Source organism: Protopterus annectens, chromosome 13.part0 (assembly GCF_019279795.1).
Source record: "Protopterus annectens isolate FY-2018-M chromosome 13.part0, PAN1.0, whole genome shotgun sequence".
Lineage (NCBI taxonomy): Eukaryota > Metazoa > Chordata > Ceratodontiformes > Protopteridae > Protopterus > Protopterus annectens.
In genome coordinates, this window is record NC_056747.1 from 1,167,979,168 (window position 1) to 1,168,000,739 (window position 21,572).

Genomic DNA, 21,572 nt, shown 5'->3' on the forward strand with positions numbered 1-21,572 from the left:
CAAGAGGTGGTTATCCGAGGAGGCTTCTTTACAAGACTCCTTAGAAGGGAGCCTGAATTGTTGTCCTGAAATGTAAGAAGAAAAAAAGAAGCTTCCTTTACAATGGAAAGACCCTGCCAAATACCTCCTTTAGAAAGGGTCCAATTGAAAGCATAGACATGTGTGAAATGTGCAACTTTGTGAAACGCTTCCCACTCTTTTGGCTGTGTGATGTGTTTGATTGGAGCTGTTTGGAGAATGCCATGATGATTGAAGCAGCTGTGTAGCAGATCTTGCCCTGTTGTCTCCAGTTTCCACTGAAATTTCTGAACTTCAGATTTGTCTGCTATCTGCTTCTGCTAGCTGTGAGATTGACTGGCATAAATGTGAAGAGTAATTCTTCAGGCTTGTAGTTGCTAATCTCCCAAGAGTGCTTTGCAGGTCACCGCAATGAGGCACGTGTCTCCCACACAAAATTCATTGTGTTCCTGTTGCTTGTCTTGTTGTCTGTAGAACCCTTAATTGTGTTGGTGTAAATCATGATTGACTGCCCTACAAAGCAATCTGCACCTGCCCACTTCATGTTGACCCCTCCCATGCATTTTGTCAATGCTCTCATGTTCATCACCATGATCTGATATCCCCTTGTCCAGTCCTGTGCAGATCACTTTCCATTTAATCTTTGTCTGGCGCCTCTGGCCGTCGGACGAAATCTGACTCTGTTCTGGGGGGTCTGATTCCTTTCTTTGAGTGAAGTTTCTTTAAAACCACCAGGTATTCCTTGTGAAGGTGAGTGTCCACAAGAATTTGAGTGTCCAAAGCAGTTTGACAATGCTGTGTCCATATGATAGTGGGCAATACCATGCAGTAGGTTACAGCACCACGAATTGCCCTGCCTTGCAGAATATCATTGACTTACCCGGACTGATAAGATAGGTGGTGGAGTCAACTGCCGGACCTGATGGACTGAGTGTTTGTTTGAAAAAAGTGACAGGAGAAACTTTTTGTATTGTCCGGGGTTAAAGGACAGACTTGTCTGAGAGGATAGGTAAAACTCAACTTTCAGGCTCGCAGACACAGATAGGCTGTTAGCTTTACTGTGATTCATTCTAGACTGGGTATCTTGGCACTTCTGGAGCCAGAATCAGGCAGCAGTCAGTAGGTTAGGATAATCCAGATGCCAATCGCTCAAGTAAGGAAAAAAGGAGCCAGAATGAAGCAGAATACTCTGCAAACTGGGCCAGTTGAATGAAGCATGACAATGGGAAATAATGACTTCCAGTTCGAAAGAAAGAGCAGCGATCTGCAAATCTCCAGTTCGAAAGAAGTTAAAAGTTGCAATGAACTGATAAAGTTACCATCCAGTGATCCTGCTCCAGGCAAGTTTACATCATGCTATTGAGAGATCCCTGGGAAACAGCAATAGATATGATATCCACTTACATGTCTTGAATCAGAATAGTCCCCTTCTTGGATAAATTCTTAAAATCCAAAATTGAAATGAGACTTTAAATCACTAGGGACCCCTATCTGAGGAACTGGAAAATTGAAAGCCCCGAGTAATCTGGGTAACTGAATTGAGCCGGAAATGTTTGAAAAAACTTGCTTTTCTGACTCTTTTTTGTGGAGGCAGGAACCCGTCTGGCATGCCTTTGAAAGGATGATTGATATCCAGCACCCATCTGTCTTGGAGATATCCAGCACCCGTATCTTGAAGTGATTAAAGGCCAATTTTTGAAAAGAAAAGACAATCTTCCTCCCAAAGGCTGCCAGGCCTCTGCTTACTTGAAGGGCAGACTGACCCCCCTCCTCACCAACTGGGACTGACCCCTGGAAACCTTCTGCTCTAAGCCCCCAGGCTCTGCCCTTGAGCCTCTGAGCCTAGCCTACCCCCTAGCCCATAACCCCACCCCTGAGAACCATACCAGCCCAGCAGGCAGGCCAAACGGCAGATCACACAACTTAGCAGGCCAATTTCTACTGCACTTTGTCCTCACTGATTTAGCTTTTTTAGTCTGCTCCAAACCAAACATCAGACACATTTAGCACATCCAAGGCCCAAAAAGTGAATCTCAACACAAAATGCTGATCTCAATTCTGATCTCCTGAATGTAACATGCTCAGCTAAGTTAAAACTAGCATGTCATCCTAACTACAGAAAGAACATATGCACCTGTAAAGGGGGCTACCACTCCTGTTCAACACATGCACACATGAATAGAATTAAGCCCACTTTGTGCATGTTTCAATTCATAAAAGAGAAAGATTTCTAAACTCAAAGATGAAAATTTTACATCAAGCATATAGCAAATTGACAATTCCGCCTCCTATTTCTGATTAACAGAAGCATATACAAAATTAATTTATCCACCGCCAATGCATTTAAAACAAAGAATTCTTAATTCTTTTACGTGGAAAAGCTACTTGCCTCTTTATCAGCTTTTGGGCTTTTTTTGAGACAACCCTAGCTTAAACTTTGGGCCCTGATAAAACTTATCTTGGGGCCTATAGGAGTGATTAGGCCTAGCAGGCAGAGGGACTCAGGCCTATCATAGAGAAGCTGGCGAGCCTCTAGGCAGGAATCCCATCAGGGGAGGGTCTGGCAGCGGGCCTCAAACCAAATTCTTATTCCCTAAGCCTTTTCTCTAATGCCCAATTAATTCTGGCCTTCCTAAATTCTTGCTCATAGTGGGGTGAAAAGTCAAAATCCAAAATCCTCAGGAGAACAAGCAGGTCAGAATAATCTGAATCAGAAAAGATCAGGTCCAAAAAGAAGAAAGTCTCCATCCACAGTTCAGAAAGAAGGAGAAGCTGTGAAACCTGAAAAGGCCACAGAACCATCACCTGAAGAAAACAACTAAAAACAGAACAACTCCTGTTCCAAATCTTTGGAGGCCCTCTTACAGGTGGGGAACTTTCAGAGCCAGAATCCTAGATCAGAAACCTGCCCTTTTAAAGCATATGTTTCTTACAGCCTTCAAAACTAAAAATGCTGAGAGCCCTACTCAGAGCACCCAGCCCTAATGGGAACAGAAACCGAGCAGAAGAGGCTAAAGCCCTCAGGAAGAGGGCCTGGTACAGTCCTGAGAACACCAGCCAGGCCTGGCAAAAGCATGCCAAACAGAAGCCTTACCTCTTCTACCTCTGCCCTGAGACTCTGAGGGGTTCTACCCTACATACGTCTGTGGCAAACTTACTATCTTTTGCCTGCTTCACCCGGCGGCAGCCTTATCTCCCTGAGAGCACACTGTGTTCCATCCAAGCTTCTTAGGTAAACTCGCGGTATCTCCTCTTAAAACCTATAGCAATTGGCAGCTTCCTAAAACCCACCTAGGTATAAGAGCCTCTCAGGAATTGAAATACACAATTAAGCTAACAACGGCCACAAAAAAGTATATACAGTCATACGCGTAAATGTTTTTATTACATCATGAAGCCAAATCCGGTCTATGCTCTACTTCAAAACCATGAGGCAAAATAACCAAGTCTGTAAAATACTGTTAAATACGGAAAACTTCGCCGTCTCTGAAAGACAAAGAACAAAATCACAAAATCAAAAGTCATCGGACCAGCAAATCGAAAATCAGCAACGTCAAGTCCTGCAAGTTAATCTGCATTCGCAATGGACCATGCGGCAAAAAGACCGAGAAACCAAAATCGGTCGCTGCCCATTGACGCCAACTGAACTGGCAGTAAACTACTATGACCGGAGGACTCAGCCTTAAACGCCACTGAACATCTACCAATGATGGTAGTTTCCAACGGTAAAGATAAACACAGTCACACTAAGCAAAAAACATTAATGAGAGACCAGAAGGATTTATAAGATAAGATGAAGACAGAAAATTATTTTGGAAGGGGAAAAAAAAAAAAAAAGTATAAATTTTACTTAGCTCAGAGAGTAAACGGCTGATGCATCTTGGCAGTAAGAGTGGCAAACAAGATCCGAGGTAATGCAGAGAGGGGTATTATGGATAGACCAGCAGCTCAAGATATTTTTTTGGCTGGCGCGAGCTATGCAACTGCTGGACCAGTTCTGAGCATCACATCCATATCCAAGAGTCAAGAATGGATGAAGATTGACATCAGATCTAGTATTTACTATTAGCCTTTTTAGGCCTAACCATTCATGCCCCAAATCACCAACTCTGAGGCTTGTGTGTGTGTGTGTAGCAGTTAAATTTATTTTTATAAAAGAAAACTGTTTTAGTTTTTTTTTATACAAGTTCAAAGTTTGATACAATTTCAGATATTAATATAAATAAAACACTATTGTTCTGGTTGTAGTTTGCGTTTTAATATTTTGTCTGGTCTTCAGTTTGCGTTGGAATGTTTGCTGGTATCCCACAATTCCACTGGAGTGGGTGGGGTTACATAATTGTGTAAGTAAATTTTATGTTAAATCAGCATACAGATTTTTGGCCGGTTGTACCTATTCTTCATGGGCCTTTGTCCAGATTTTTGTTCCTATTTTGACCCTTTGTCCCCCTTTATTTTAGGCCTGACCTATTTCTTCAGCTAAAAGGCCAGGAGGTATGCAATCTCTGCTGCTGCCAGTGGTCAATCTTATTCACTCACACTTGCACTTCAGAAAATGCATGCTAACACAAATCCTATTATTCAGGAAACTTTGTGATTTTACAACAGCACTATTTAAAATTTATTCCTATCTTGAGCTTTTGTTCACTATTTACTTCAGACTTTATCCAGATATCGTAAACTAAGAGGTCAAGAGGTATGTAAATCTGCTCCTGTTGCCAATCGCTTTCCACTCCTAAGACTCTCTCTCACACACACACACTTCTGCTTTCATGCACACCCTCGCTCACACAAGCAAACAGAAATGCACACTTTTTCCGTTTCAACTTAGTGAGTGCAAAATAATCACTCTCTCACTTTTATACACTCATACACAAACACATGCGTATACACATTTTAAAATTTTTTTTTTTACATATACTTTGCAGTAAAAACACTTTTTTTACTTATACTTTGCAGTAAAAACACTGCTTAGTGAGTGTAAAATAATGGCAGCCGTTTGCTAACTTTCAGTCCGAGCTCCAAGGCAGCTTGATATGCTGCCATGAAGCGGCAGACTCATTTTTCAGTGAATGTTATTTGTAGATTGCGTGATCTCCAGGTTGCCAGTTCTCCAAGTTGTTATAAATGATCCCGCATTTATATACCATTTACATTGTGCTTTAAGATTTGTTTCAACTCCAAGCAGAATTTGGAATTTATGCAATGGACCATAACTAGGTTGGTAACCATTTCTGTTTTTGTAGGTAGCAAAAAAACAGAACTTATTCAGTACAGTGAAGCTTGCTCTTCGAGTTTTGCATTTATTGTCTCTAACTTGACCACTTCACTTGTGCTCTTACACAAACATTGCTCAATACTGCTCCTTTTCAAATAATTACATATTAAATTTAATTACCCAGTTATGCAATGTGGTATTGCAAGACAAGAGTGGACACATGACAAAAAAAACTCATTCTGACTGCAACACCAACTCATCTTAGCATGCCTACAATTTGCAGGATTGCTGTTTCACTTATGTTAAGTCTTTGGGATATGGGAGGAAAATGGACACCAGGCTAAAACCTACTCAAAACACAAGGAAGACATACAAACTTTGCACAGAAAGCACTTCACACACTGGAGGTCAAATGTTGTTAAACAACCATACGGAACTAATAATGCTTAACAGTGGGCATTACTGAGAAATAACAGACAACACTCCTGGAAATTCTATTATTTTCCTCATAACACTTGCCCTGGAGGACATTATCACACTTGGATAAGGGGACTGTTAAATTGTTCTGTATTTCTTTAGTATATACATTAAAAAAATATTTTCATGTAATAACATGTTGTAGGTGGAGTGGACACTCTAAATTGGCCCTAGGTGTGTGTGTGTGTGTGTGTGTGTGTGTGTGTGTGTGTGTGTGTGTGTGTGTGTGTGTGTGTGTGTGTGCCTTCTTTGTAAGGTTGGGCACCGGGCTGGCAACTCTGCACTGTAAAACGTCCACTGCCAATTATGAGCAGACAGGCGATCCGCTGTGGCGACCCCTAACCAGGAAAAGCCGGAAGAAGAAGCTTCTCTCCCTAATGTTTCAAACTCACTGTAGCACATGCAATTGTTAAAGAAAGCATTTTACATCCAAAATATAAGTAGTGCAAGCATTTAATGTAAACAGACACCTAAATATACCCAACAATTACAGCTACTTTCTTGACTGAATACACTTTAGATGTCTTATTGTAACAAAATTGAATGAAAAAGAATCACACAGTGCAAGGCATTCATTCCTGCCTGCGATTTTGCTCTGTTCGTCAAAAATGTTTGATTTCCTGGTAAATCACAGAAGATAGTCAGTCAATGAAGACAGACATGACAGTTTTGTATTTATTGTTCAGAAAAGGCATCCTGACAAAAAAAAAAACTCTTCCTATATTTAAATATAACTTAAATGCAATGAATAACTAAAGACTACTAGATTTTAGTTTTTACCTACATACATCATTGTTTTTATTCAGAATTCCTAAAACAAAAAATTGAGACACATGCACTCAGTGTCTCCCTCCCTCTCTTATAGTTGGTTGCTCAGTTGGTCACACTGCTTCTCTTAAACACACACAACTCTTTTCTTTTTGTTTTACTTTTTATTTTTATAAACTTGCCAAAAATAAAGGCAGTGTTTAAAAATTGTAAAAAAAAATGGCAGCCATTTGTTTTTTTTTTGTTTGTTTTTTTAGTCGATACTTCAAGCAGCAGACTTGTTTTAACTGGACAGTATCTATATGTTAATACCTTGCTGGAGAATATTCATTGTCCGATATATCAATGTACTTTTCATTTTGCCCATTATCTAATAAATGTAATGTCACACCACACAGGTTAGATTTGTGTATAAAGAAATGCACTGCTTAACTCATTTTGTGAAATACATGTTTTTGAAGTATTTTTGTTATGCTCAGCCACTTATACTCCCCTTTTCTTCGGCTATTTTTTTTTAATATATACACAATAAGGTTGCCAGTTTCCTCAGCACAAATTCTTCCCATTTGATGCACCACAGTTTCTTTTCAACTGAAACTTACTGCTTTCTGAAAACAGTTGGTTTGCACACTGGACCTTGCTTAATCTCTAGTTTTTGGTGTAGATGCACATCCCAAATGCAAATCTCAAACACAGTGATTCGGAGCTGCTGAACATGTGACTTCTACTTACTATTTCAGGAGCACGTGCAAACACAGACATGCTCCATGATGCACTATGGCAATTTACATGGCTGTAAATGGAGTCACCATAAAGAAAGAATTAAACACATCAACAGCATACATAATATGTATATGGAGTGCAAACAATAAATACAAGGCTGTTTTATTATTCCAGGCATTAAAATACTGATGAAATGAAATGGATACTCACCAGTGTTCCAAGGTAGTGAGCTGCATAAGGTGGGAGTGGGGGGTCAGGATCAAGTATTTCCACCATTACATTATTGGTTTGGTGAAGTTAAGGAAATGCACTGCGAGTAGCACCAAGGAATACTAAACACAGCAGGAACCATTTCTTTGTGACCATGTGCTCAATTATGTACAAGGGGGAAAAAAATGGTAGTGACATCGGGCAGTTAATATTCTGGTCAGCTGTTTAACTCTGGAAATCTAAGCACTGCATGCTATACATGGAAAAGGCATATTTTTTAAACATTTTTATTAAATCACATTTTAAAACAAAGACAGGTATACACAGTAAACAAAAAAACATCTTTCATTTCATGCGCTTTTCATTTATTCCTTCAGTACTTCAACTATATTAAAAAATGTTCCCCATTTACTTATATACCTCTCTTTCTTTCCTATCACACTTCCATCATTTGCTATCTACTGGAGAAAAAAATTCTTTGACGTCTGCTTGGGGTACAAAAAATACCTATGCAAACACTTCCAATGATCGTAAACCTTCTGGAATTTGTTGCATACTTGGGAGACGTACTTATACCCTTCCATTATTCTTTTGTAAATTACCTTTCCAGCCCATCTTCCCAATCTTTTCTAACCTCCTCTTATTGATTCCTATAGTTATCAAGCAGTATTTTATATGCCCTACTAATAACTGCTTTTTAACTGCAGCTTCTGTTCTAAACTAGTCTCAAATAAAAACTCTACCAGGGCAGGTCTTTCACTTAGGATTTCCCCCATCTTTTTCTTTGCCTATATTCTAATAATCAATCCCGGACAGCGAAGGCAGTCTCTCTAACCCGCAGTTCAACCTTCTGCTTGGCCTCATCTCACTCTACTACCTTTCCCTATCTAGTGGTTTGCTCCCAATACCTTGGTTACTTTGCTAATTTTCTCTAGTCAGTTCCACCCCCTATTGTCCATTTTCTACACCCCTACTGGCACTCATTCCCATTGGTAAAATAGCCTTTCTGCATTCCCATACTGGATTTGTTCTTAGAAAACTTTCTGTAGGTGTTTGACTCTCACCACCACTACAGTAGCTGGGACAAACCTCTACAATAAACCCAACTGAAAAGGTCATTACTGCATACAGACAGAAAGCAACAGAGTAATGCATACAGTTCTTTAAAAATATTAGTCCTAGATAATCAGTTTTACTGAAGAAAAAACTCTATACACAGTTCACATGCCTTCACCGTCTATTAATCGTGAAATGATAAACGTCAATGGTGCCACATTCACTGAGCACAGCAAACAGCGAGATTTGTTGCTTGACAAATTCAGCTCAAACTTCATCTGCCTCCCCCATGAAATACCTACTAGCATAACCCCACATCAACTATTAACAGGGAGCAGGTCCTAGCGGCACTTGCTAAGGCCAAAAACAAACAGTCTCAATGGCCTCCAACAATGTCCCAGGATGCCTCCTAAATAACTTGAAATATGATCCATCAGGGCCACTTGAGTCACTTTTCAACTATAGGCTTTGTACCACTAGAATGGAGGACTGTAACAGTTATCCCACTTCATATGGGTGGACCATCAACCAACCCTGGAAACTACAGACCAATTAGTCTTACTAGTCTAATACGTAAAGCCATGAAACAAATTATGGAAATGCTCAACAAACACAGGCATCCTTCAGACATTGGACTCAGCGTAGTTTGGCTTTGTCAAGGGAAAGTCATGCCTGCTAAACATGGTGGACTTCTTTGAGAAGGTCACCAAGGCAACGGATGAGGGGAAAAATACTGCACATTTCTGACCTGGACCTGGCTAAGGAGTTCGATACAATTCCCCACTCTGGTATAGTTGACAGACTCAAGGAAACTGAGCATAAACTCCCACATAATTCACTAGGCTGACAAATGCTTCATATACTGTAATGAAGAAGTTAGTATTGGTGAGACCACTTCATGTACCTCAGGGCTCTATGTTAGGACCACTACTACTTGGCATGTACTTCTCAGAGGTACAGGCTAATGTCATGGGCTTTTGGCTGACCAAGTTTGCAGAGGAATGCAATTTTCCCCCACAATACAGACATTTTACAAGATGGTCTAACACAGACAAATAACTGCTGTCAAAGATCTGGATTAAAACTCAATGCGAAGAAATGCATTACAGTATCTTTTGGGAAAAATGCCACATAGGCTAATTGTTCCATCAATAAAACAGCCCTAAGAGTTGATTGAGTAGTCAGGGATCTGGGAACATATGTAGTCTGCAATCTGGATTTTGTCCAACATGCGGCCAAGGTAGTAAGAAAATCATTTTACGTCACCCAATTTGTAAGTAAGGGCATGGCATACAGGTCCAAGGAAGTCATAGTGCTACTTTATTCAGCTCTTATCAGACTCCTCAATACGTATAATGCTTCCTGAACAAACATGTGCAACAGTTGGAATGCCCACAAAGGTCGCTTACCATGAGAATCCAAGGTATAAATACATTGTCCAATACGGATCACCTTTCATCCCCTCTCTCTATACTCTGTCTTCTACAGGTTACTGAAAGGCAATCTCTGCCTAGCATACAAGGCATCCTCTGATCCGGCTCTGATGGACCTTTTGCACTTTCACAAAACAATCAGAACCACTAGATCAAAGGATTTAAATTTTGCTTGTGACATAAGACATGATGGTGAGACAGATACCCATCTCAGAGGATCCCTGTGCTCCAGAAGAGGCTCCCCATCCATGTGAAGGAGAGTCCATCCCTAATCCTATTTAAGCATAACCCTGACCAATGGATGGGAAATCGGAAATCCACCCAGAGTCTGGCAGAAATGTTTCTGATAGTTTGGACATTAGCACCTGCCTCTGCCTAACATACTCCCAAATAACCTCTATAAACTTCCTAACATACCCCACCCACCCCCTGGACTTCCAAGATGGCTGCACACAGAGTAACAGCTCAATTCTTGCTAACCCAGTGTGAAAACAGAAACTTAGTACAGAAATCCAGTGAACCTAGATTTCTGGGCAAATTTCAGTAACTGGCTATTAACTGCACTACCTGGATGCCAGGAAAAAAGAAATACAGAAGACCTGAAGGAAAATCAACTACAAAAGGAAGAAAAAAACACCAACTGGAAAAGTACTGCAGCTGTTCAGTATAAAGCAGTGCAAGCTCCAGACAGGACTTCCAGTAACCTAGAGGAAAAGTATAAGACAACTGTATGCAGACCTGGTTAAAATAAAACACTGATGGAGGATATCGACTCAATAAAAGGATGGGAAAAAAATGGAAGAGGCTTTAAGCAGATATTCAGATAAGGTTGTAAACTGCAAAACTCAGGGTCGAAATAAAGAAAAGGCTGGCTGAATGAGAAATAAAGAAAAGGCTGGCTGAATAAGAGACTGCACAAGAAGAGATGCTTTAAAAAAATAACAGATAAAAGGGACAAAGCACATAAGGAAAACTTGAGATTTTCTGTTTTTTCCGAGAAGCTGGACGGAACAGACTGCATTAATTTTATGAAAGTACAAATAAGCAATTGGACTTGTATTCCACAAGAGGAATTGTTAATTGAAAGGGCACGTTGCGTCTATGCTCCAAACCTGGCTAGGAGAAAACAGACTAGACCTTTAATAGTAAAGATACAATCTTACCACCATAAGGAGTTGATTCTGACAAAATTGCGGCAGAAGGACAAAGTACTAACAGTGGGAGACAGCAGAGTATTTGTGGAGAATGGCTACTCATTGTGCACCAAACAGAAGATTAAATGTATTTCATTATTCAGTAAATATTGAGAAGTACGCATGAGAGCTATCTTCAAAATATTTTCCCTGGAAAAACAATCATTTTTTGATGAAGTACATGCTAAGAAAGAAATACAAAATACTATATAATACTATATATGGCTGGAAAGTATTTACTTAGAACATGGTGAGGAAAAGCTGCGTGCTTATTTTCACTGTGAATTAGCTAAACTCTAACATTAATGAAATGCATCCATGTGGAGGGGCTATTACTTTTTAGAGCAGACTACATTCTCTCAGGTCTATACTATATGTTAGAAGTTTGAAAAATTTGAACGTTAAATAATCAAATTTAAATGTTCGAAGTTTCAAATATTGAACATATAATAAAAGAAATTAAAAAAAAACGGAACTTACCTAGCTAGCGTAGGCAGGGGGGCAAGCCCCCCTGTACTCCCCACACACCCCCCTCTCTTTAAAAATACCAACTCTGAGACTGCACTATAGTGCGGTAAAGGGAAGACTTCCCTTACTGCATTGTAGTGCTGTCTCAGAGCTGGTATATTTAAAGAGCAGGGGAGCTTGCCCCATGCCTACAGCAGTTAGTTTTTTTTTTTGGGGGGGGGGGTTACATATGTTCTAAGTTTTATAACTTCGAACATTTAAATTTGATATTTTAATGTTCGAAGTAATAAAACTTCGAACATATGATATAGACCCCATTCTCTCAGTGGTAAGCCCACAGGGGGAGGTGTCTACATATACATCAATAACAACTGGTGTACCAGTTGTGAGACAGTATCCTTGCACTGTTCTGATAATCTAGAGTTTTTGTCACTGAAATGCAGACCCTTTTATCTACCCAAAAAATTTAACAGCATCTGCATCACAGCTGTCTAGGTCCTCCCAGTGCTAATCCAAATAAGGCAATGGCCACATTATACCAGGCTATAAACGAACTGCAAAACCAGAATTCAGAATGTGTTCATATAGTGGCAGGTGACTTTACTCAGGTCAACTTGAAAACAGCTCTGCCCACTATTTCCAATATGTGGACTTTGCAAGGGGGGGGGGCACACTGGACACTGTATACAGCAATGTTAAGCTGGCATTTAAGGCAGTGCCTCACCCACACCTGGGAAATTCTGACCACTTCTCCATATTGTTAATACCAGCATATAAACCACTGCTAACTTGGAGGGGTACACCGAGACAGTGACTGACTACATCTTGAAATGTGTGGAAAATGTGACAGTCACCAAAACAATCATCACACGAGCCTACCAGAAATCCTGGTTAACGACACAGGTGTATGAGCTACTGAATGCAAGGAATGCAGCCTTCAGGTCTGGAGATAGGAAAGCCCTCAGAAAAGCCAGAGCAAATCTGAACAAGGGAGTGAGGGAAGCAAAAGGTACCTATGGCAGAAAGATCCAGAGCTACTTCTCGGACCAGAAAAAACCCAGATACCTATGGCAGGTTATCCAGATCATAAGTGACTACAGACCCAATCTGCGCAATGTGAGGACAGCAAGGAATTCCTAAATAAGCTGAAAGTCTACTTCAGCAGATTCCAGGAAAGGAACAGAACAGTGAAAGAAAATGCCCATTGGCCATAATGAGAGGATGCTCACCCTCAGCACAGCTGATGTCCAGAGGACACCGTGCAGAGTTAACCTGCGAAAAGCAGCTGGGCCCGACAACATACTAGGGCAAGTGCTCACGGACTGCGCAGTCCAACGTCTTCACAGATATCTTCAATAACTGTCCGAGACAGCAAATAGTTCTGAAATGCTTCAAGGACACTGTAATCATTCCATTACAAAGAAGTCTCCACCACATTGCCTAAAAGACTACCGCCTGTAGCCCTCACCTCCACAGTGATGAAGTGTTTTGAAAGGCTGGTCAAGGATGCTATAACATCTGGGCTGCCTGTTAAACTTGACCCTCTGCAGTTAGCTTACCGAGTAAACTGCTCTATAGCAGATGCCATCTCTCTAGCACTCCATCTATCGCTGGAACACCTTAAGAATAAAAACACCTACGTGAGGGTACTATTCATTTGACTTCAGCGCTGCTTTTAACATGGTCATCCCTCTTCATCTGATAATGAAGCTACGCCAACTAGGTGTCAACACTCCATTTTGTAACTGGATTCTCTACTTTCTCAGACAGACCTCAGAAAGTGTGCGTGGGAAATAACTCCTTGGACAGCACCACTCTAACACTGGAGTCCCACAAGGATTACCACATCATCATTTGCTGATGACACAATGGTGGTGGGCCTCATCAGTAATGACGATGAAACAGCATATAGAGATGATGTGGAACAACTGACTGGTGTGAAAATAACTAACTAAACATTAACAAGAATTCTCCCCTCACCGTCAAGGGGGGGAACCGTGGAAAGAGTGAGAAGCACAAAGTTTCTGGGAGTGCACATTGATAATGACTTGTCTTGGAACACTAATACAAATGCCATAGTCAAGAAAATGCACCAGAAATTGCACTTTTTGAGAAGGCTGAGGAGAGCCAATCTCCCATCAACAGATCTCACTACCTTCTACACGGGTACCATAGAAAACATCCTGACAAACAACCATGTAGTATGGTATGAAGCTGCTCTACCCCTGAGCGCAAGTCCCTCCAGAGAGTGGTAAAGACAGCCGAGAAGATCATCAAGACCACCTTACTACCTGTGACTTGTACTTATTCAGATGTCTCTGCAGAGCCAGAGGAATAATTAAAGACTGCACTTACCCTGTTTACAGACTGTTCCTACATCCATCATCTGGAAAGCACTTCCAAAGCATACGTTACAGAATTTCGAGATTCAGGAACAGTTTCTTCCCTAATGTCATCAGGCTGCTGAACTCTAGTAACAACTACGCTCCAGGAGGGCCATCTGGGTCAGGGAAAACTGTAGAAGCTGGTCTCAAATTGGGCATTAACCTGGTTACCATTCTCATCGAATACTTAGTGCAATATTCACCATGACTGTTAACTTATAGGCCACCTAGGGCAGCAGTAATATAGCAAAATATCTCTTCTTTCAGTGCACTACATCTTGCAAGTTTGTAAATTAACCATAATGCAATACTCTAATGTTCACAGTACAGTACTCAAATCTCTCTTCTGTGCAAGGATCAATGCAATGTCTTAACCAAGTGCTTGTGCAATACTAGTGTCTCATGCAAGTTAAATGTTCACCGCGAAAAGTGTTAAAATGAGTTTCTAATTATGTGTAGTATTAGTATGTCTACCTGCATATCCATAATGCAATAGATAGGTGTTGTGTGTGTAAATTTATAGCTAGGTGATGTGATAGCTAGGTGCTACATATAAATGTCTGTGAAAATAGTCTATATGTTGTCTGCACACGGAGTCTGGAGACAAAAACTTTCATTTAGTTTTTGCACTTGTGTGTGATTTATGAATGACAAAGTTTACTTTGACTTCGAAAATTTTGTCCAATAAAAAGTGATCTGCGAAACAGAAGAGATTCTGCTTCTTGTTCTTTTGATGATAAAGACCACCAAGACAATGTGCCAGTGAAACCTTTTCCATTGTTTTAACAGAAAATGCTTGAGAGTGGGGAAAAAAGCACAAGAGTCGACTGGAAGAATTGGGACTGAATTGGAAATGAAGCAGAGACTGTGTTTGGGAGATGGAGATAAACAGGAATAAAACAAGAAAACTTGAAAATATTGAACTTCGTTGGACTTTTTAAAACTTGTAGGGGACTCGAGCATATGCCCTACTTCATTACATTAATGTTTGAAGAATAAACTCAGTAACTTGGAAGTTGACAAATGTGGGATTACAAAGCAATAATTATATTTGCGAAACATGACAGAACAAGAAAAATCAGGACTTTTTTGACTTGTCAGGGACTCAAGTATATGCCCTACTTCATGTTACTAATGTTCAGAAAAATACTCTGGTCAGGGGAAGAGGAGGAAGAAAGTTAACCAAGTAAAACAAATGTTTTTCTTAATAGTACTATTTTCTTTGCATCTTATAAAGTATTTTGTTTTAGTTATAGTTATTCCTAAATGTAATGGGAACAGTAATGTAAATAGGTGCTCCTTTTTTTACCCATCTTCTCTCTTTCTCCTTGTTCACTTTTAAGAAATGTAGGCACTGCAATGTGAGACAAAAAAAATCTGGTTAAAAGAGCACGACAAAAAAAAAATGGTGCGTTTTTTCTCATTCTTGTATAGGGGACTGATTAGGTTAAGGCCATTAGCTTAATCTAGTAACAAGTTTTAAGAGAAAGCACGTAAATGAAAACAAATATTGAATATTATAAGGCTTTTTTTTTTCTAGTAAACAGTTTTGTATCTTGTTCTCATGTCTCTAGCAGACAATCTGAACAAGAGAAATGGCTTGGAGAAAATGATTTCTGAAAGCATTCAAGTCTTTTCCAGCTGACAGAGCTATAAAGATAAGCTAAACCCAGACAGTGCTTAATAGAACCACAGGCTATACCATGTGTCTTAGCATGGATAACCTTTTTTTAGGTTATTTCAAGTCTATACGTGTGTGTGGCTGTCAGTTTACAACATCTGTTCCTATTACGAGAGTAAAACTTCAATATTTGAAGATGTACATATTAAGTTAATGGGTTTTAGGGGGTATTGGAGGAGTTGTGTTTTTGGGTTTCAATAAAACAAAGTTCTGCAAGATATGACATAGGTTCAAATGGAGATAAGAAACAGTAGTATAAAAGATTAACCTATCAAACAGTACCTGCATGTAATACAAAAGTTGGAACTAGACATTTAACAAAAAAGCTGTTGTGCATAAAAGACTGGAATAATAATTTAAGAATATGATGCTTCCTGTAATGTCTTCAAACGTTAATGGTTTTGGCCACGGTGGTGCAGTGGTTAGCATTGCCGCCTCACAGCAAGAGGTTCTCTGGTTCAATCCTTGGCTGGGGTGTCTTCTGTATGGAGTCTGCATGTCCTTCCTATGGCCACGTCTGTTTCCTCCGGGTACTCCAGTTTCCTCCCACATCCCAAAGACATGCTGTAGCTGGATTGGACACTCTGCCCTAGGCGTGAGTGCGTGCCTTCCATGGAAGGTTGGGTGCCAGACTGGCAACTCAACACCGTAAAAACTTCACTGCCAACCATGAGCAGACAGGTGATCCACTGTGGCGACCCCTAACCGGGAAAAAGCCGGAAGAAGGTCTTACAAATGCATACAAAAAAGAAAGAGTAGTGAACTACATTGAAAATGTAGAGTGCAAATAGCTATGCTACAGGAGACAAACTTGGAAAGAACTGAACATGTGAATTTGATAAAGAAAGGTTTTCAGGATGGTTACTCAATGGAGTACCTGGGGGCAAAGGAAGAGAGGAGTATTTACATTAATTGCAAGAGGAGCTCCAATAGTGAAAGAAGAGGATAAAAAACACAATAATGGCATATGTGCAGTACTGGAAAGGGAGGAGGATTATACCAGCATGCATTTATATTCCACCTAAAAACTGCTATAATGGAGCTTAAGAACATTCTGGGAGAAATAATTAGTTTTCAGCAAGGATTATTATTTATAGGTGGGGATTGGAATTTGATTTGCAACAGTGAAGATGTGTCTGGGGGACCTAGAAGGGAAAATATAACAAAGGGTATATTTTTAAAGAAATTTATAAAAATGTTTGGCATGGAAGATGTGAACTCTGTACTAGGAGTTCAGAGTGAATTTACATATTCCCCAAGATACAAAAACTGGTTAGGCTAGACAGAATTTATATTTCACAGGAACAAGTGCATTTAATTGAAAGTCTTGATACACACCAAATATCTATTTCAGATCATGTGCCAATAACTAAAAAACAGAGTAATTAACCTATTGAAAAAGTACAGTTTTGTACCTACCATAAATGTAGATGTTCGAGGATTCCATTGCTGCAGTCCTTACTATTGGGTATAGTCCGCATCCAGTCGGCCCGAATACCAGAGTATAAGGCTGACGTCGGTCAGGGCGCATTAGACTGACGTCAGTACGTCAGGGTACTACTGCGCATGACCGGCGTCATATCCTCAGTCTTTTCTTGCCCCAGATGTCAGAAGACCCTAAAAAGACAAGGCCCAAAATACCTGCACCAAAACATGAACAATATATACAAAAATATAAGCAGGTAAACTCACCTACACAACCACCCCTAAACACAGAGGGGAAGGAGGGAGGGTAAATTGGACTGCAGCAATGGAATCCTCGAACATCTACATTTATGGTAGGTACAAAACTGTACTATGTTCTTCGCTTTCCATTGCTGCAGTCCTTACTATTGGGTAGAATCCCAAAGCAGAGGTAAGGAGGCTGGCAAATCATAAAGAAGCAGGAGCTGACAACATGCCTTGCAAAACAGCTGTGGCAAAACCAGCCCTAGACTTAGAGTAGATAGGAAGGTGATAATGCTTAGAGAAAGTATGCACTGAACTCCAAGTAGCTGCTTCCAAAATATCCTTAGTTGCCACCCCCCCGTAGAAATGCTGTTGAAGTGGCAGTAGCCCTAGTGGAATGAGGCCTAATCCCAGCTGGAACCTCCTTGCCATGATGGGAATAACAAAATGCAATGCAAAAGCCAATCCACCTAGAAATAGTTTGTTTTGACACAGGCTTGCCTTGAACTCAAAGCAAAAGAAACAAACAACTGCTGAGACTGTCTAAAATCCTTAGTCCTGCTTAAGTAATAACGCAATTGCCTGTGTACATCTAAAGTATGCAAAATCTTTTCCCCTTTATTTTGGGGGTCTGCATAAAAGTAGGCAAATGAATAGTTTGGTTTAAAGCCACACTAGAAACCACCTTAGGCATAAAGGAAGGATTAGTACGTAATGATACCCTATCCTTATGGAAAATCAAAAGGGCTCGACTGCCATAAGGGCCTGCAACTCAGACACCCTTCTTGCAGAAGTAATAGCCAACAAAAAGCAGTCTTCCATGACAAATATTTCAATTCAGCAGTAGCCGAGGCTCAAAAGGTTGTAGAGTAAGTTTTTCCAACACAAAATTGAGATCCCAAGCAGGAGTAGGAGCTCTACGTGGGGGTCTTATATTTTTTGCCCCTCTAAGAAACTGCTTGAACAAAGGATGCGAAAACAATGGTGGGTCACAATCATAGTGAGCTGAGATTGCTGCAGCATGAATCTTAATGGAAGAGAAGGACAGACCCTTGTCCAGTAACTCAGTAAGATATTGAAGAGCCATACTCAAATTAGGCTCAGAAATCTCCAAATTCTTTGCTTTACTCCAAAATAAAAATCTCTTCCATTTTGCTGCATACACTTTCCTTGTACTGGGTCTTCTAGCTTCCCTAATCACATTTAAAACTTGTTGAGGAAGGTGAGACCTGCTGTGTTTCAACACAGAATATGCCAGGCTGTCAGAAGAAGAGAGTGAAGCTTGACATTGAGCAGATGACCGTCCTGCTGGGATAACAGATGTGGAATCAAAGGTTAAGGCCATGGAGGCTTCTTTACCAGACTCCGTAGTAGAGGGTACCAGTGTTGCCGAGGCCAATCTGGAGCTATCAAAATCATCCTTGGCCTGTCCTGTCTGACCTTTAACAGTACCTTTGGAAGAAGAGGCAGAGGTGGAAAGGCATACACATGAAGGTTTGTCCAACTGAAAGACAGAGCATCCACTTTCCAAGCTGTGTGATGAAACCCCTTTGTGCAAAACTGTGGCAGCTGGTGGTTTAGTGGAGAAGCGAACAGATCTATGTCTGGAGTTCCCCAAGACACTGTCAATTTCTGAAATACATGAAGATCCAGTTACCACTTGTGGGGATCCATGATTTGTCTGCTTAACACATCTGCTAAGGAGTTCTGTGCTCCTGGCAGAAACCTTGCCTGAAGAGTTAGGTGCAAGCGTAGCGCAGTCTCCCATAAAATCATTGCTTGCCTGCATAGAGGATAAGAATGTGTTCCCCCTTGTTTGTTGAAGTACCACATGACAGTTGTGTTGTCTGTTAGAATCAACACCTGCCCTGGAAGAAGTAACTCCTTGAAAGCCAGCCATGCGAACTGGACTGCTAACATCTCCTTCATGTTGATATGTAGATGCTGTAGTCTGGCAGGCCACTTGTCTTGTATCCACTTTCCATTTAGATGAGCTCCCCAAGCAATGTCTGAGGCATTTGTCGGTAAAATCTGACTCGCCTCTGGCCGGGTCACAGAGAGTCCCTTGTTTAGGTGACATTCCTGAGCCCACCACAAAAATTCTCTTTGAAGGCAAGGTATTATTTGAATGACAGTGTCTAAATCCTGGCAGTGCTGTGTCCATACATTTTGAGATACCATTGTAACTTCCTCATATGCAGTTTGGCATTGGGAAGCACCAGAATACAAGATGCCATGAACCCTAATGCTTGTAGGACTGTCTCTGCAGTCAGCACGGACTGATGAGATAGTTGATGGAAGTAAAGTGATAGACTCTTTTGTTTGTCCGGGGTTAAAAAGGCCATCTGGGCTGCTGTATTCAGTCTCACACCCAGAAAGCACATGTCTTGAGAGGGTACTAGACTGGACTTTATTTCGGTCACAGAATACCCTAGGCATCTTAGCACTGCTATAAGATATTCCAGATGCTGTAGAAGGTCTTCCTTTTCTTGAGCCAGAATCAGGCAGTCGTCTAAATAAGGATAGATTTGAAGTCCTTGTAGCCTGAAGTAAGCTATCACTGGAGCCAGAACCTTTGTGAATACTCTGGGCAGTAGATAAGCCAAAGGGCAATGCAGAGAACTGATAATGAGAATCTCCAGGTCGAAACCGCAGATACTTCCTGTAACTTAGCCTGATAGGCACATGAAGGTAAGCTTCCTTGAGATCTAAAGTTACCATCCAGTGATCTTTGCCCAGCAGGGTAAAAGCTGTTGTAACGTCAACATCTTGAACTTGGGAATGTCCAGATAAGTGTTGAGGAGAGATAAATCCAAAAGCAGTCTCCACGTGTTCCCCTTCTTCGGTACTAGGAACATGAGAATAAAATCCTAGGCCCCTTTCTGATACAGGGACTGGCTGAATGATGTCCAACACCCATCTGTCTTGAGTAATTAAATTCCAATTTTCTTTGGAAAGAGACAGTCGTCCTTCCAAAGGTGCTGCCAGACGAGAATCTACTGGCAGCCGAAAAGGCTGGTCATTGGGTCTGTTTACGAAAGGACTGACCCCTGCCCTCACCAGAAGTCTGAGCAGGTGAACTCCTGTTCTAGGCCTAAAAGAACCTTGAGCCCTGCCCCTACCACGCCTAGACCTACCCCTAGACTGGGAATCATAAGCAGGATATGTCCACCCCTTAGCAGGCCAATTTCTACTAAACTTCGTGGCTGTACCTGCAAAAATCTTTAACAGTTTGCATAGACTTAGCTTTGTCCTCCATTTTCTTTAAAACTGCTTCCACAGGTGAACCAAACAACACATCAGACTGTAAAGGAGCATCCAAAATCCTTGTCTTAACATGCTCAGCCAAATTTTGATCCCTCAACCAGGCATGCCTGCGAAGAACAGAACTAGTGGCAGCCACCCTCGAGGAGGCCTGCACAGCATCAAAACCACATTGCAAAGAATGCTTGCCCACTTGTTCAGACACATAAACTAAATCCAGCAAGTCTTTACAATCAATACCTTCCGCCAAAGCATCCACCTTAGATTTCAATTGTGAAAGGAGATAATTTTGATATTTCAGCATGTGAAACTGACAATTCAACGCCTCATGGCTAGAGTGGAAGAAGTATACACTTTCTTACCCCACCTATCTAACGCCCTTGCCTCTTTGTCAGTGGGAACAGGATTTTTAACCACAGAGGCCTTAACACCTTTAGGCCCCTGAGAAACAGTTTCTGGGTCCGCCCTAGGACTCTTAAACAAATACTTATGAGCTTCGGGCACCCTATAGTACCTATCAGGTTTAACAGGAGCAGGAGGCAAAGAATCAGGGTTCAGGGAAGCCTCTGCAAAACATCTTCCACCACATTCAACACAGGAGGTATAGCTAAGGGCCTATGCTGGGGTAAAACAAGAATTCCCTAAGCCTCTTCCTGGAATCAGAGTAATCCTGGCCTTCCCATTTAAAGTGCTCCCTCATGGAATGCAGAGTCTCTGAAAATGAAAAATCCTCAGGAGGAGAAGCCGAAGGAGTGGCATCATCCACATCAGAATCAGAATAATGAGGATACTCCTGCAAATCTTCTGCAGAAGACTCAGAAGCCCCTGAACCCTGTTCAAAACTGTCAAACTCTGGTTCCACTCTAGGCCTCTTATCAGGAGGGCCCATAGAACCTCTAATCATAGTAATCAAATCTTCTGCCATTTTAAGCATATGTTTCTTAGGTACAGAACCCGAAAGGCTAGGAGAAGCCCCTACTGAAGCTGAAGTTGGCCTACCTCTACAAGAAG

General features: G+C 41.0%; 1 protein-coding gene across 2 annotated transcripts in view; it reads right to left on the reverse strand.

The window, feature by feature from the left end:
- TMEM106A (transmembrane protein 106A) overlaps positions 1–21,572 on the reverse strand; it is a 759,441-nt gene that overhangs the window by 677,617 nt on the left and 60,252 nt on the right. The window contains exon 1 of one of the 2 annotated variants that reach the window (XM_044055170.1): positions 7,415–7,486. The exons of the other annotated variant lie outside the window; for it this stretch is intronic. The gene's annotated coding sequence lies outside the window, so the exon portion shown is untranslated. Of the gene's footprint in view, positions 1–7,414; positions 7,487–21,572 lie in introns of those variants that run through there. 2 annotated transcript variants of the gene reach the window in all.